The sequence below is a fragment of the Pygocentrus nattereri genome, chromosome 13 (assembly GCF_015220715.1).
Source record: "Pygocentrus nattereri isolate fPygNat1 chromosome 13, fPygNat1.pri, whole genome shotgun sequence".
Classification (NCBI taxonomy): domain Eukaryota; kingdom Metazoa; phylum Chordata; class Actinopteri; order Characiformes; family Serrasalmidae; genus Pygocentrus; species Pygocentrus nattereri.
In genome coordinates this window covers 32,969,772-32,985,803 of record NC_051223.1, presented here as the reverse complement: position 1 = coordinate 32,985,803, position 16,032 = coordinate 32,969,772, and positions in this window count along the sequence as shown.

Below are 16,032 nucleotides of genomic sequence, written 5' to 3'. Positions count from 1 at the left end.
AGAGGATAGCAGTACCAGCACACATGAGGAACATACCTTTTCCAAACTGCCATCTTCATTCATTTTGCAAATGAACAAAAGAAAACAGCACTATTATCTGCTGCTAAACACACCTGCTGAGATCTCTGCTTCAGAAAGCCCAGCTTCAGCCAGGAACAGCTGACTAGCTAGCTAATCCCAGCTAAACGGGTACTGGGTTTATATTAATGTCTCCTTACTTTGTTGTTTTACAATAAAATGGTGACTATTAAACATAAAACCCACTGTGTGTTTTTTCCAAGTGTCTTTTAGCTACTTTAGTTAACTTTGCTGTCAGTCTATATGGCATAGGTTACAGTCTTGCCTCAGTAGTTCTAATAGAGAAACAATACCTCACTAATTGACTGTGCCCGGGCTTATAAAATTAACTAAACAGGTCATATGACACAGAAAACAGGTGCAAAACATTAGTATTCAGGTGATTGTGAACGGTGATTGGATGAACGAGAAAATTCCAGAGTCATGTGATCTCAAACTGGCTTCTGGGAAAAGGAGTCCAAGTGTGAGTCTGAGCCGGGGGGGCTCAGTCATAGTAATAGTGCATGCAATCCGTATTTAAGGCTTAAGAAATTCAAGACTTAATTTTCTTTCACTGAATGCATTCTGTATTTAAGCAAGGAAGGAAGTGTTTGGTCTAAATAGATCATTGTGATAAGTGAGAGAACTGTATTGAATATATATTTTTAGCAAAAAAAAAAAAAAAACGAATCCATTTTGGACCATTTCAGTTCGTCCAGTTCTCATTAGATGTTCACGCAATGTAATGGCAGCTGACATTTTCAAAGGGTGTAAAAGAGTGAACGATGGAAAAGGGATTCATATTTTGGAAATGACAGGGATGAAGAATTATGTTGATATCAACAAAATAAGTTTATACATTTGAGCAATAGGTTCTTCAACTACACACAGAAGACAGTAAATGCAAATTAAGCCAATTGATATGTATTCCTAAGCAGCTAATATTGGACCCATTTCACTTTAAAACAATTACAACCTTGAAACTGTATTTGTAATTCTAAAAATGTTGTTTATTTTTCTTTGTTCGTACTACTGCTCCATTGGCCGTAGCAGAATGGAGAGTATAATAGGTTGAAGTAATGACTTGATTACTGGCCAGATTAGTTTATGGGGTAGCACAACTGGCTGACAAAGCAACACACTGCTAAAGTGTTTGGTCTGTGAGTTGGTGGGTGTCCATGTGTGGGTATAGAGAGAGAAAGAGAGAGAGAGAAAAATAGACGTGATAAGAGAGTTCCCTCTCAAAGACAGCTCAAATGGTGTGGACTGACTGGCTGAGAGCGGATGAAGACTGTTTGACAGCGAGAGCGAGTGAGTAATCCAAAGAGCACCTGGAAATAAAAATCAATTTCACTGAACTGACCTGCGCTTTCTCTACAGTTTTCACATACTCTCCGTTCCACAACACACCAGCACCAAGGCAGCGGGGCAGCCAGGGAAACAGCCAAATTGGTGCAACAAGGTGGCTAATAGGATCATTAACCCCCTTCTCTGTATGTTTTGGACGTTGTGTGTGAGCTTGTGTGAGTGTGTATATGTGTGTGTATGTATGTGTGAGTGTACGTGTGTATGTGTGTGTGTTGTGTGTGTCTGTGCCATCCTGCACGTGGCAGATTGCATGAACAGGCTGACTGTTAGCGGCTAGCTCAGCAGTGCCGGGCGCGAGCTGCCATCTTCCCGTGGATTTACAGCTGACGCTGGTGCTACTTCAATTAGCTCTATAGCACACAGATGTTGCTTAAATGTTGCTGCTAATGATACCGCAATAAGCGTGAGATTCATGCCACATTCACAGGCACGTAAATTTCTCAAGTGGCACAATTAAAGGGGAAATAGTGGCTGGGCGAGAGAGGGAGAGAGAGAGGCAGACGTGCTGGAGATGCCAGTTGGAAAGCTGGTAGTCTATTCCATGCAAGCCGAGCTCCATTCCACTTTAATTGCTTATTCTCTCAAAGAGGGCTTTTGTCTTCTGGAGTAGAGCACATGAAGTTTGCTTTTCTTCAGATTTGACACTAATAATGTCTGTTAGATATTAGAAGATTATAGGGGTGTAAATCTCTAACTATAAAAAAAGTCCAGAGTATTAGGTAATTACTTTGGACAAAATTATGATAAGCTCCAATACAGTCTAACTGAATTTCACAAGTTTGCAAAGCTGAAAAAGGACATAAAAACCTCATAACTGTATAATTATCTTTAGTGAAAAGGTGTAGCAATGTCACACGCTTAAGTAGGAAAATAAATCCGAAGAATCTCTAAGTATTACAGTAAAACTACAGTATAAATCATTGCTTTTTTTTTTTTACAGCCCTGATTGTTTCATTTCGAGGTAAAAGACAGGAACAGACTCTTATGTCTTCAAATGTACTTGTACTGTCTTTTAATGCCATAAGACTACCTGGTACCTGATTTACTAAAATGTACTTAAACTTATGGTTAAATTTAGTGTGAGGTTATTTGTATGTGCCTCCTTGCTATCTAAAATAATTATGTATGTATTAAGTAATTTACTTTTATAAGCATAATAGCTAGAACCAGAGAGTGTTTAAGAGTAATTTGAGAGTAATTTAGTTAAACTGCCTTGGAATGTACCATCAGCTTACTCAAAATAATTACAGAGTTTTGGCAGTTTGTAAAAGAAAGCATTACCTGATTCCCTGCATGAAATCTCATGTTTCACCAGAGATTTGATCTGATTAGTATTTTAGAGGAACTGATTCAGTGCATCATGAAATCTCACATTTCACCAGAGATTTGATCTGATTAGAGTTTTATAGGAACCGATTCAGTGCACCAATGATTTGATTACAGCTCTACAGGAAATGACTCAGTGCATCATAAAATCTCATATTTTATAATGATTCAGTTCGATTGCAGGAAATTATTCAGTGCAAGAAGAAATTTCAGTTTCACCAATGATTCACCAATAGTTTGTTTGTCTACATTTCTGTAGGAAAAGATTCAGTGATCATGAAAGATTTGCTTTGATTACAGTTTTATAGGAAATATTTCAGAGCATCAAGAAATCTCAAATTTTACCATGACTCCATTCGATTAGAGTTTTATAGGAAATGAGTCAGTGCATCATGAAATCTTAGATTTCACCAATGATTTGATTTGATCACATTTCTGTAGGAAATGACTCAGTGCATCATAAAATCGTAGATTTCACCAATGATTTGGTTTGATTACATTTCAGTAAAAAATGATTCAGTGCAAATCTGCAAATATACAATGATTTGATTTGGAAAACATTCAATATACATGAATTGCCTCCAACCAATCTATTTAGGCCTATTGTTATGGTGCTGTTTAGAATTACTTTTAAAAGTTCGCTGAATACGCAAATGTGAGTGACAACAAACTCACTGACTCACTGACATAATACTGCAATACATATGTGCATAAAACAGCTTGACAGAGAATTTTTTGACAGAAATGTCAACTTTATTGAATATTATGAGATAATTTATTGTGCATTATTCACATCACGCCCCAGTGGTTTTATCACCTCTAGTTGATTACAGCAGGTAAATAAAAGCTTGTCTTAAAAGTGTCTCTACAGAAGAGCTCCATATGATGTGGGCTTGTGTACACAGATTATTCTTAGTCTAAATATATAAAAGACTTGGATAAATATAAAAGCATTGGAGAATTCTCCAATTTAACCTGGTGTTAACATAACACAGTATACTACGTCGATGAGACTGCCAGTGATGTGGGCTGTTTTATAGAAAACCACAGTGACAGACCTGTCAGGTGTGTGTGCGTGTATGTGTGTGTGCGTTCATGAGTGTGTGTCCAGCATTCTGTGTGTCAGTGTTATGTCGGACAGTCAGTTCTCCATCAGTATGACTTTACCTCAGTCAGGCCTAGTGACCCGAACACAGGAGAACTATCACTCTTCCTCCACTCCCTGTGGAGAAAAGAGGGAGTCTCTCTCTGTCCTGCTCTCTCTCTCGCTCTCTGTTGTTAGTACCTGTCTACCAACATTACAGACACTTCCATTGTGGTGTTGTGTTCAAGCTGTCAAAAGATGAAGAGTCTTTTTTTACAAACTATTGTAATTTCTCCATCAGGCTGACTGATGGAGAGACATGATAAGAGTTGATGAAGAACACGAACATATACTTAATGACAGATGCAGCAGTGTCTTCTTTAGTGGCGCTATAATCCAACTTCAGACGCTTTTTTGCAAGGTCATCCTGCCACTCAATGATATTCACATTCACATGGAAAAAAACAGGCGAAAGACAAAGTCGTCAGGCTGCCATGTGTGATGAAAGTAAACTCGCGTCTAGCTACACCATAGGCCTTCTTTACCACAAGCTATATCTATTTATAGCAAACATGTTTCATTAGAGCTGATTCATGTCCAACTGGATGCCATTTCTTTGACATGCTTACAAAATGAAGGATAAATGAAGAATGTTTGGTATGAAAACACACATGCGCGAGGCAGTCGGCAATGCTAGGTGCCTGTATAAGCTGTCATGCCAAGAAGATCAATGGAAATCATCATAAAAGCATGCGAGAGAGGAGTGGAGGAGTGCAGAGACGGCGTCGCGTTCTCTTAAAAGGTAATCTCTGCTCATTTAGCTTCCTGACAGCCGGATAGATTCACACGCTGGTTGTGCATAATAGGCAGTTAACCCTGATAAGCAACTCGTACCGTGCATTGTTTGTCTTAAAATAACTGAGTGCTCGTGAAAGTCAATCAAACTCAAGCTTTTTTTCAGGGAGAAAAAAAAAAAAACAGGTACTGACAAGTGTGATGCAGCTCTATCAACATCAAGATCCTGGGACCACCTTTCAAAGACACCTCTCATCCTTGACTTTGAAAATCTATAGCTGAATTTGTTTTAAAAAAATCATAATAATAAATGTGTCTAGCTGTCGCTGTAAAGGTGCTGTCCTTGTTGCTGTCATCAAGCACCTGGGATGTTAGAAAGACATTGTAAATTTGCTGTCCTTGCAGTCTCTGATGGTGACATTGTAGTACTCATGTGGTTGGTATGTCTTACATGAAGGTTATCTTGGTATGTAAGAAAAGTATTCACAACTGTATCAAATACTGTACGATTGTTCTTCCGTTCTTGCTGACTAAACGCTGATTGGCTTAGTTTATTCACTTCACTTTGAATTCATTTAGTAAAATATATATACTGTGGAATCTGCGAGAGCATAATTTGGGTGAGTAGAATAGTGCTCCCTCTTCCCCCACCACTCAGTGTAATGCTTGCAAGTTAATTGACATGATCACAGGTAGCTAGCTGATGTAACAGAATTAGCAGCTAGTGTTCTCCTCCAAGTATGTTGAGATGTTGAGTTGGTGGCAGTGTAAAACTATGCAGTGGTGCTATATGTGTTGTGAAGGAAACACATGCTAGCCTTCACTCTTCCAGCTTAGTCAACGTAAGGATCATTCTACCAAATTGGTTTAAAGTCAAAATCCAACATCCATTTCAGACTTTTAAACTACTTGAACTTTAGATTGAAATGTTTTTGCTTTGAATGATCCTATTCCTTGATTGTGTTTATTTTATTAAGACAAATGATTGAACATTCCATTTTGTCACTACTAAAAAATCATAACACTACCAAAACTTTACCAAATGTGTAGACAGTGACAATTCCTAATGTTGCACACTGATTTTCAGACTTTGGGACATATTTACTTAGAAAAATGAGATCTATCTGCTCACCATGCAACCTTGAGGGACTAATACAGGTTAGGGTTGGGACAGATACCTCCACATAGAAAGTAAAATAAACATTTGCCATGTTTGTTGGGCTAGAAGAGGTTCCAAAACGCAAAAGCTGTCCTCTTTCAGGCAGGTAGCGTACCATTTGTTACTCTTTCCTGGAGTAGTAGTCAAAAAATGACTCCAAGAGTGAGGCATATAGTATCCTGAGAGATCATACAGAACCCCAAAGTAACATGTAAGGATCTGCAGGTCTTTCTTACACTGGCTAATGTCAGTGTTCATGGGTCCCTAATCAGGCAAACACTGAACAAGAACAGTGTAGAATGATAGCATGGATGTTTCCTAAAGACCACCTGGATATGAAGATGAATAATAAAAAAATAGATTTTTATGGCTTATATGAAAGATGTTACTTTTGACAAAACCATAAGAACCTCCTTCCAACTGTGAAGCACAGTGGCAATAGTATCACAGTTTGGTATTGTTTCGCTGTTACTGTACCAGAACAGCTTGCCATCATTTGATAGAGCTATAAATTCTGGATTGTATCAAGAAATTCTATAGAGAATGTTAGGACATCCATCCATCTACTGAACCTCAGTGAAAGAGGTATCCTGCAGAAGGACAACATTCCTAAAAACACCAGTTAGTCCTTAAGGAATGATTGAAGCAGAAGAAATGTTTAATTTTAGAATGGACAATCAAATCCAGGCCTTTATGCATACCGTTCATTCAAGAAAGCCCCTCGACATTATACAGTTGAAGCAGTTCTGTAAGGTGGAATGGGCCAAGATTCTTCCAAGTCAATGTGCAGCTGATGCACAGTTATAGAAACCATTTGGCTGAAGTCAGTGCTGCACAAGGGGGTCACACCAATAACTGAAAGCAGAGTTTCATACACTTTTGCAAACTTTTATTTACTTTCAATTTTGCAAGATTAGCTTACTACTATTTCAATTGATGCTTCTGATTTAAATAGATCTTAACAATCCTTGTAAATATCTAAGGACTGAATGTTGAATTTGTTTAAGTTGTTTTATTTATTTATTTTCTTTATTCGTTTTTTAAACTGTGGAATTGCAGTTTGAACTTATTTGGAAGAATGGTCCATATATCAATGTTTTACACAAATATTCTTAAAGATACATTCCAGCATGTCCTCCTCCATGGAATGGAGCTGGTGAGTCAAATTGGGTCCCATAAGCTTCATTGCTCTTGGGGGCCCCCTGTGGCGTTGCTCTATTTAAGGAGATTTCACCTCGGTCACCTCTGACCTGTGCATGCATCACCACATTACTGGAAATTCCACAAATAAAGCACTGATAATCTCTTGAAGAAAGCATCGCATTGCATAATCACCCTAACTACACATAATGTCATCAGTAAAGACTTTAAAAACTTGCTAAACCAAGTTTTCTTTTCTCAAAACAAGCTCTTAAATGAAGTTAGATCTCACAGATTCATATTAAGTAGGGAACATCATAACACTGTATGCAGGACACTCAGGTTCCTCTCTGTGCAGTAATTCTAGTATTCTTGGCTAAGAAAAACTGTGTTTTGAATTCCTGTACAACATGATTACACTGTCTTTTGACAAAAGTGTTTGCAATATGCTGTAAATTAAATAGTGTTTAATTAATGTTCATGTTGCCCTACTTTTCCCTTGAGCTCCTCCCCTTAAATGACCATGCACGTGCAACAATGCATCTACATAAAATAAAACACTGGATATTCAAGTAAGTAATTTTTCTCATATATACCATGATTGTAGAATTTAATGTAGAAACATTCACTTTGTAAGAATAGTTTTTCTCTTTTTAAGTATCTGAATACCATTGCTCCAATAATGCTGATTTCAGCTTAAAATGGAATTCAGCCTCTATGGATTTTGTGGTGTTATGTTAGCACCAAGCTAACTTCACTTTTCTACATGGTGTTTAATATTATACAACTACACATACTTAAAAAGCATGGTTCTTCAAGGGTTCTTTAGTAAAAATGGTTTTATGTAGACTCATGAGCACTCAAAGAACCCTTTAGGATCTTTGCATTGTGACAGAGTTCTTTAGAAAAATGGGGAATGTGGTGTAGATGGCTCTATTTAGAAATTTTTTTAAAAGAATTATAGGTAGCACCTTGTCAAAAACGTTCTAAAAAGAACCATCTACTGCACATTGTCCATCAATCTGAAGAAACATTTCATAATGGCAAGAACCCTTTAATCATGCAAAGGGTTTTTGAGTGTTCATGGTTCTATGAAGAATCATTTTCTTCACTGAATGTCTCTTGAAGAGCCACATCTTTTTAATTGTACAAGTTACTGTAACTTTACAGAGTCATTTTTTACAGTTTCCAGCAGGCTTAAGTCAATAACAATGACTACTTGGTCAATGCTAAAGCTAATTAATGAGCTGAATAAAACATGTTTTGAAATATTGCGATACTGTGAAAGATGTTAAGACGTCTGAAAGCACGTGCGCATAAGGGACAGTGTTCACAGTGTACATATGTGTCTGTCTGCGTGTTTGATTCTTGTTTGTTTGCACGCATACAAAGCTTCAAAACCTGCGAGGCGGATGACTTTAAAGTTCTTTTTCCACATGCTTTCGCATTATTCATCAGCTTTAGGTAAAGAGAGACAGGCCTTGATGTCATGCTTTTCACCACATCAGCACAAACCGGCATAAGCACATCCGCCATCTGTCTTTAACTACAAAGTCACCCGCAGCCTCCATGCCACCGCAGACGGCTCAGCGCGGTCCAAACCAGCACCGGGAGCTGGAACCTGCTGCGGGACCATGCTAACTGCACACACAGCTAACAGAAAGACTTACCTCGGTGTGTTGCAGCTTTGGTTGGTCAATGATCTGCACCAAAGATTGTGTCTAGTCAGCAAGCTAGAGATTTCTTGTGAACATTAGTCAAACCACCCACACCTGTTTTGCGCAAGGGGGCCAAATGTGGAAGCTGCTACCATAACACAGACCGCTAGCGGAAATACAGGCCTACTGCTGCGAAGCTTATTGAACCGCTTACTAAAAATCCCACACATACGTTAACGTTTTCTGAACCAATGAGTATACAAGCCTGTATCATTCAACCAGAGAGAAGACGGCTGCTTGAGGACAGACTTTTGCCTATAGGCGATATAAGCTTGTTAGCACATATAGCATTAGCCTATATAGCAAGAATTACCCAAGCATTAAAAGAACTGAACTGCAGGCTGTGAGTTGGCTTTAGATTTGCCTCAGTACAGTAAGCCGCTACACACTTCTCTGTGTCTGGATCCGGTCTTAAAGGTTAAGCTTCCCAATGTGATTCATTGTCACTTTAGCATTTATATTCAGCTTAGCATCTCACAATCCAGCTCTTTTTTCAGGTCTTTAAGCCTCTGTGGTTATCTGCACTATGACTTATTATCTGAACTCCACCCAGCAAATCAGAGAGAGAGAGAGAAGAGAAAGAGATTTGGGGTGAGAGAGACAGCGTCAGAGAGAGATTTAGCCTCTGTGTTTTCTAAATGGCCTCACAGTCACACAGAAGAAAAGTGGATGAGGGAAAGGCATTGACATTTATACGGTTAGATGAAAGATGAACTTAAGCTTCTTCTGGAGAAGAGTGTCTTGATCAGACTAACGTTAGCTGGATAACTGAACACTTGTGCACTGGATAGACTTCTAGATCTCCAGCCCTGGTTCTGGAGAGCTACCTTCCTACGGAGTCTAGTTCTAATCACAATCTGCTACACCTGCTCCAGCTAATTAGCTTTCTCCAAAGCCCTTGATTGGCTGGATCATATGCATCACTATTATGTAGGGAGAGGTCAGCATTTTTGATCCAGGTTGGAACTAAACTCTGCAGGAAATTAGATCTCCTGGAGGAGGGTTGGTGACCACTGGTCACAGTTTTTCATCGGAGCAATAGAAATAGAGCAATAGAAAAGCCAACTTTGGTGCCATAAAGTACCTTTTTAAAAGATCTTTCTTTAAAGGAATAGTCCAGATTTCAGCATAATCTTTATCTGCCCACCTGTAGTATATGGTCACTTACCATGGACAATAAATTAGACTGATTTCCCTGTATTTTGAATTAAAATAGAAAACACATTGACTCAAAGCACAATAGAACAGTACAGTAGAAACCATTGGATGGTGTGGCTGCTGCTATTTTACTAAATAAAAAAAAACTGTTTTGACCTATATGTAAATCAGAGGTCACCACCCCTCCTCCTGAAGATCTACATTGGTTAGTTTCAACATGCATCTGATATGCTACTCCACTTGCTTGCCTACCACTAATGCAGCTGATCCAGCCAATCAGGAACTTCTGTAGAGGTCAGTTAGCTGCAACAGGTGTGACAGAACGTGATGGGAACTAGGCTATGTAGGAAAGTAGATCTCCAGGACCAGGGTTGGTGATCATTGGTCTAAATGACTCTTTAAAGGGACCATATTCTAGATTTTTGTTCATTTTATTATAATTTTTTTTCTTGCGGTCCACTTATATTATATATAATATTATATATAATATAATATATATAATATAAAATATTATATATAATATTTGTGTGTATCTATGTAACGAAAATGGTCATAATTCATTTATACATGACTATTTCCAACCTCTCTTTACTCTTTAGAATTAAACTTGCTATCTTTCTTACTGTTTCTTAAAGGAAATATGAATAAGCTCTCTTCTGATTGACTGCCTTATATTGAACCTCATTTAAAAAAGCATCAGAGCTGAAGCACTTTGCATAACTTTCAGTAATGGTGGAGCTAACATTATGTAAGAAGAATAGGTAATAAAAATATGTAAATAAGTTGTTTTTTGTGACATCACAAAAACAAAGAATTCAAAACAGACTGTTTTTTTTTTTTTTTTTTTTTTAAAGGAATGAAATTTTGAAAATTAGTTTTTCCATGAAGGTCTTTCCAAATGGCCCCCTTAAAGGAATACCCCACAGTTATTCAGCCAAATCTCTATAAGCTGTTGCCATTCCATAGGGTCACCATGTTTGACAGAAAAGGCAGATAGAAATTAAGTTTAAAAATGCTGAAGTATTTCTTTTAACCCTTTAAGACCAAACATGTTGCCGTCAATATGCTCACAACACATCAAGTTCAAATGACTTTATAACTGTTTTGGATTTTAACAAATTTCAAAGTAGAGCTTAAGAGTCTAGAGTTTAAACTAGAGACGCTGAGCCTTCTGCCATATTGTGTATGTATTGTATTGTGTTGTGTGTGTACTATATTGTGTGTGTACTATATTCTCTGAAATCCCAGGCCTGATTTATCTGTAGAGTCATTTCTATTGCTTGCCTATTAGGCAACAGTGTATATAGATCAATGTTTAGCACACAATTTTTCAACACATGTCCAATCAGAGGATTAAACACATCATCCAGCACATCCAATCAAAGCAGAAATGTAGCTTTGGAGACCCTCCCACCCTGCTGTGGTTTTGTTTTGAAAACATGACTGCTATGATGGGTTCAAGTGTGACAAGTGAACTGCAGCGTGTTTTTCTTCAAGATTTTCTTCAAGATCAGTGCTAAAATACTACAGATGCTTTCTGAGAGCAGCAGTGAAGAGACACTTGAGAAATGTCAGATATGTGATGCTTTCAATACATATCACCAGAAAAAGCATAAACTAAAAATGTGTACCCACAGTGCTGAGAAAAATAATCATAAACCTATTCTTAGAGAAGAGAGGTGGCCAGTGACATAATGATAACATGGTTGATATGTGGTTGTTTTGTTCTATATTTTTGGGTTTTTTTTGCAGTAAAATGTGATTGTTTTCTTGTTTATTTCAGTAAAAAAGTGAAAATTTTGAGCCCTTTATTCCATTCACATATTATTTTTGTTTAAGACATTAATAATATGCATTAATAAATGGAATTACCAACCCCTTACAGAGCTGAACTAGGTATGGCAAAGTAATAAAATCACTAAAATGTACAAGTTAGGGGGCTTCCAGGAACACTACACTCTTTGAAGGTATGTGTATAAAATGATTTTACAATTTTTTTTTTTTTAAGTTTCAAAGTTTGTAGGAAACTGTACAAATGAAGATGTTTGTGATGATAAATGTTGCTGTAAGTGATTTTATTATAATTAAGAAATCAATACAGCATTGAAAGGGAACTTATAAAGAAACTGACATCCATATGCTTCGTATTTGAAAATCAATGAGCAAATCTTGCAAATTAAACAGCTATTCATAGTAGTTTTTGCAACAAATTCCAATAAATAGAGAAATGTATTATTTATTATTTATTACAGCTTATTATTTAATGACACTTCCAATTTTTTGGACCATGTGCAACAACTTTATGTTGTACCCAAAATACTGTAAACTGTGAATGAAGTATTGGTTTAAATTTTACTGTCTAGTTTAAAGCATTTCAATCTACACTGTATGAGTTATTACTGAATAACAGTTATTATCATGATGACTCTAATGTTTTGAGTGATTGTGCATTTGCATTTCTCTGTTACAGAGAAAGGCCTTTTTGGCCTTGAATGCACTGTTACTGTTAACATTACATGTATATTAGTTGTGCACTCATCTTTTACAAGCTGCTAGTTTAACTTGAAAGTGAAAGACAGCTAAATTAACCACATTTGAAACACTGGCATCTTAGACATTCCAATCCATGGTAGTTAAACACTGTAGACATTTAGGCCTCGTGCTAATTTCTGAAAACATGTTTCATGGCCTCAAGTTGTGGATAATGTTCATAATGTTCATAATGTTCACTCTTTCAAAGTAGTGTAAGTAGAGTGCAGTGAGGTGATACAGTCTTAATAAAGGGTGGAAAGATCAGGACACATAATACAAGCATACAAAAGACAGTTTCCCATAATGAAACTGACATTTGTCTTGTTAGCAGGTAGAAATGTAACAATATTTCATTTGATTTTTCTGCATTTCCAGGCACTTTGTGCACTTGCTTGAAGATGATCCTTTTCACCTCTTTCAGATTCCTGTGCTGCTCTGATGTTTAACATTCCTCTTTTACAGCGTGCACTCAAAGAGCAAAAAGGCGACTGTTACTTCGTTTTATCTGTCAAAGAGCACACTTGTCAAGAAATCAATTGCAATAAATCACAAGCCCAACTGATTTACAGAACGATTGTGGAATTGATTTGCCTAATGAATCATATCATCCACCCAATTATCCTGCGAGACCTGCTCAACAATAGGCCACTGAAGATCAATCAGGGGGTGGAGGTAGGAGAAGGACAAGAGAATTAGTGCTAGACAGGATGCTCCAGTTAGCAGGGCTAGAAAATAAGAAGACTTGCTCCTTCAGAAGATTAGGAATCAAGAAAAATATGCATTTGCAATTGAAGCTGTTTCATCAAAAAAGGAAGATTTAAGCAATTCCAGAAGACGGAATTCACAGTACGAAACATTTTATAATTTAATTCTACACTGTTAGAAATGAAGGTTCTGTGCAGGTACATTTTTCATTCATCAAGGCACAAACAATGCAAATGCTCCCTCAAAGGTACAACAGCAGTTCAATTGTGTGCTTTAAGTGAGTTTTTTTTTAAGTGAGTACATATTTTCATAAGCTAATGTTTTACAACAGAACAATAAAAAAAGCCTGGAGACGAGACGAGGTGTGTGGAGTCCATACAACTTGGAAAATATATTTTCAATGGATTATGGTACAATTATATTCCCTGATTAAAGGTACTGAGATGTACCCTTAAAGGTACCAACCCCGTGACAGGATGGGTACTGCCCTTGTACCTCTTTTTCTGAGAGTGTAAGGTCCCTATCAAGAGGTGGAGTGGGTGTGAAATAGACAAGGTAAAAAATGGATAGACGTAGTGCAGACATTCAACTAAACTAATCCAATTTCTTTCATCCATTTTGACAGATAACAGTATGTCACTCTGTGACCACATAAGTGAGTTTAATTGAGATTTCTTGCAGCTCAGACTACACTAGCTCAGTTCAAAACTAAAGAAGCAAGCTAAAGACAGAATCACGTCATGTAATCCGAGTTTTGCTAAACCATCACAGACTGTTTCGAACACTGCAACAAGTACCAACCACACACCCACTAAACTACATAAAGGGTACATTTACCATGCTCTCTTGCTAGTCATTGGGCAGCTTTGACACTGTTTTGGCAATTCTTGAACGTGGGAGTACAGTAATATGTCCATAAGGTAGCGCTTAAGTTTTTCTCTGGTGGCCTCCAAACAGCCGTTTCTGGGCTTATATAAGCGGCTGTGAGTGAAAAGCTCTGATTATGAAACTTTTTGCACTGTGCTATAGTACAAAAGCAGTAGTGTCAGAGTCGGCACTGGTTTCGAACTGTAGCAGAAAGCGAGTGTCACTGGGCTCCATGTAAAAGGCAGTATGTGTGTGTGGTGTCGGATACAGTTTTGTATTAAAAAGCTCTGTAGAGAGCTGTGTCTACAGGGGGGCCATTGGAACAACTGGTGTCGAGTGTCAGAGTGTCTGCAAGACCTTGGGAGAGAGAGAGAGAGAGAGAGAGAAAGAGAGGGGGGCAGAATGAATCAGAGAATGGGGGGCATCAGAGAGCACAGCGTCAGATGGGCACAGATATCACCATGGGTACCGACAGTTGAGACTGCAAAAACAAAGATTATGCCATGTAGAGGGAATGTGTGTGTGTGTGTGGGTGGGTGGGTGGGGGGGATTTCACTTGCTGAAAAAAAGAAAGAGAGCCTGCAGTTGGCCTTGTCTCACAGTAGTGCCCATTAGACACCAGGGACAGCCAGTAAAGACTGCGTGTCTATGTGCAAAGAGGGGATTGTGTCTTCGTTCTGTTAACAGGGAAGTTTTCAGTCATAGGCACCATGACACGTCATGACATGCATGCATAACCAATGGCAAATGTCTCCAGCCTTTTGTTCTGTGGTTATTCAGTAATCGATACCACTGCTTGGACAGTAAGGCCATACAGAAGGAACAGGGTCATAAATCCCTTCACTGTTCAGAACAGCCAATACACTGCACACCCTGTCTGATTTCTATAAAACACCTCCTGCTGATTTGAGAGGCACAAATGATAGGCCAAGTGGCCTTTTCAAAGACTTAAACTGCTGATTGTTAAAACTATTCTCTGTATATTCATGTGTATGTGGGGAAAATAAGATGTCAGTTTTCTTTTTCAAGAAATTTAGGCCAAGAGTTATTCATTTCATTTTGCTAGACTATCTCAAAGTGGTTAATTATATGTAATTACACATTAATTACCTAGAAAATAAAAGTTACATTTGAATTACATTCCATATTGACATATTTGAGTCTTCGCTTCAGATTTAATAAAAATATAAAAGATGTATAAACAAGCTTGTTTGCCCAATAATAACTTTTCATCAAATTCAAATCATAATAAAATCTCCCGTCTGCTGCTTGAGAACATAGTCTGAATACATTTAGCAGAATTGCTCTCCTTCTTTTGTTGTATGGAGTAAAACTAGAAATTAAGATAATGTCCAGACATTTTTCCATTTTTAATGTAACCCTACAACCAACAAAATTCAAGAGCATTATTAATGAAAATAATTTCTGACTATCAGCTATTTTTGACATTTTCTTGATTGCATCCTTCCAGTAAAGCTATGGTCTAAAGTTTTCAAAAAAAACTTTGAAAATCCTGCTGTTAAAATGAACAGATCAAGTAAAAATATCAAAAGCATTGATTGTACCACTGACCACTGTGAAGACTCTCATCATTAGGTCAAACAAGAGGCTATCAAGAGGCCAACATTAAAAAAGCATCATGTTTTGGATCTGCTTCTGTTCAATTGTAATAGGGACTGTAGTCTCGATAAAAGGGATAATGACTAGCTCCAACTATCAAGATGGGGACAAAATCTGCTAGCCTCCACTAGAAAACTGAAAACAAAACGAATTTCACATTCCAACATGTGGATGATTCAAACCCCACATCTGTGAAGTGGATTCTAAATGGAAAATCAGTGTGTTAGACTGGCCCAGACAGATTCCAAAGCTTAATTTCATAGAAAACCTATGTAATGACCTAAACTGGGCTGTGCACCTACTGACCTACTGTTGCAACAAGAGCAAAAGGAGATTCAACAAAGCATTAGTTATGGGTTTGCACACACTCATACATCCAGGGTTTTGTATGTAGTCTGTTTTTCTAATAGTTCTCTGTTTGCTTTTCTTTACAATTTTATTGATTGCAAGATCCCATTAAAGGTGAGAATATGTATGGCAGGTTTATCTAAATGTCTACTTTA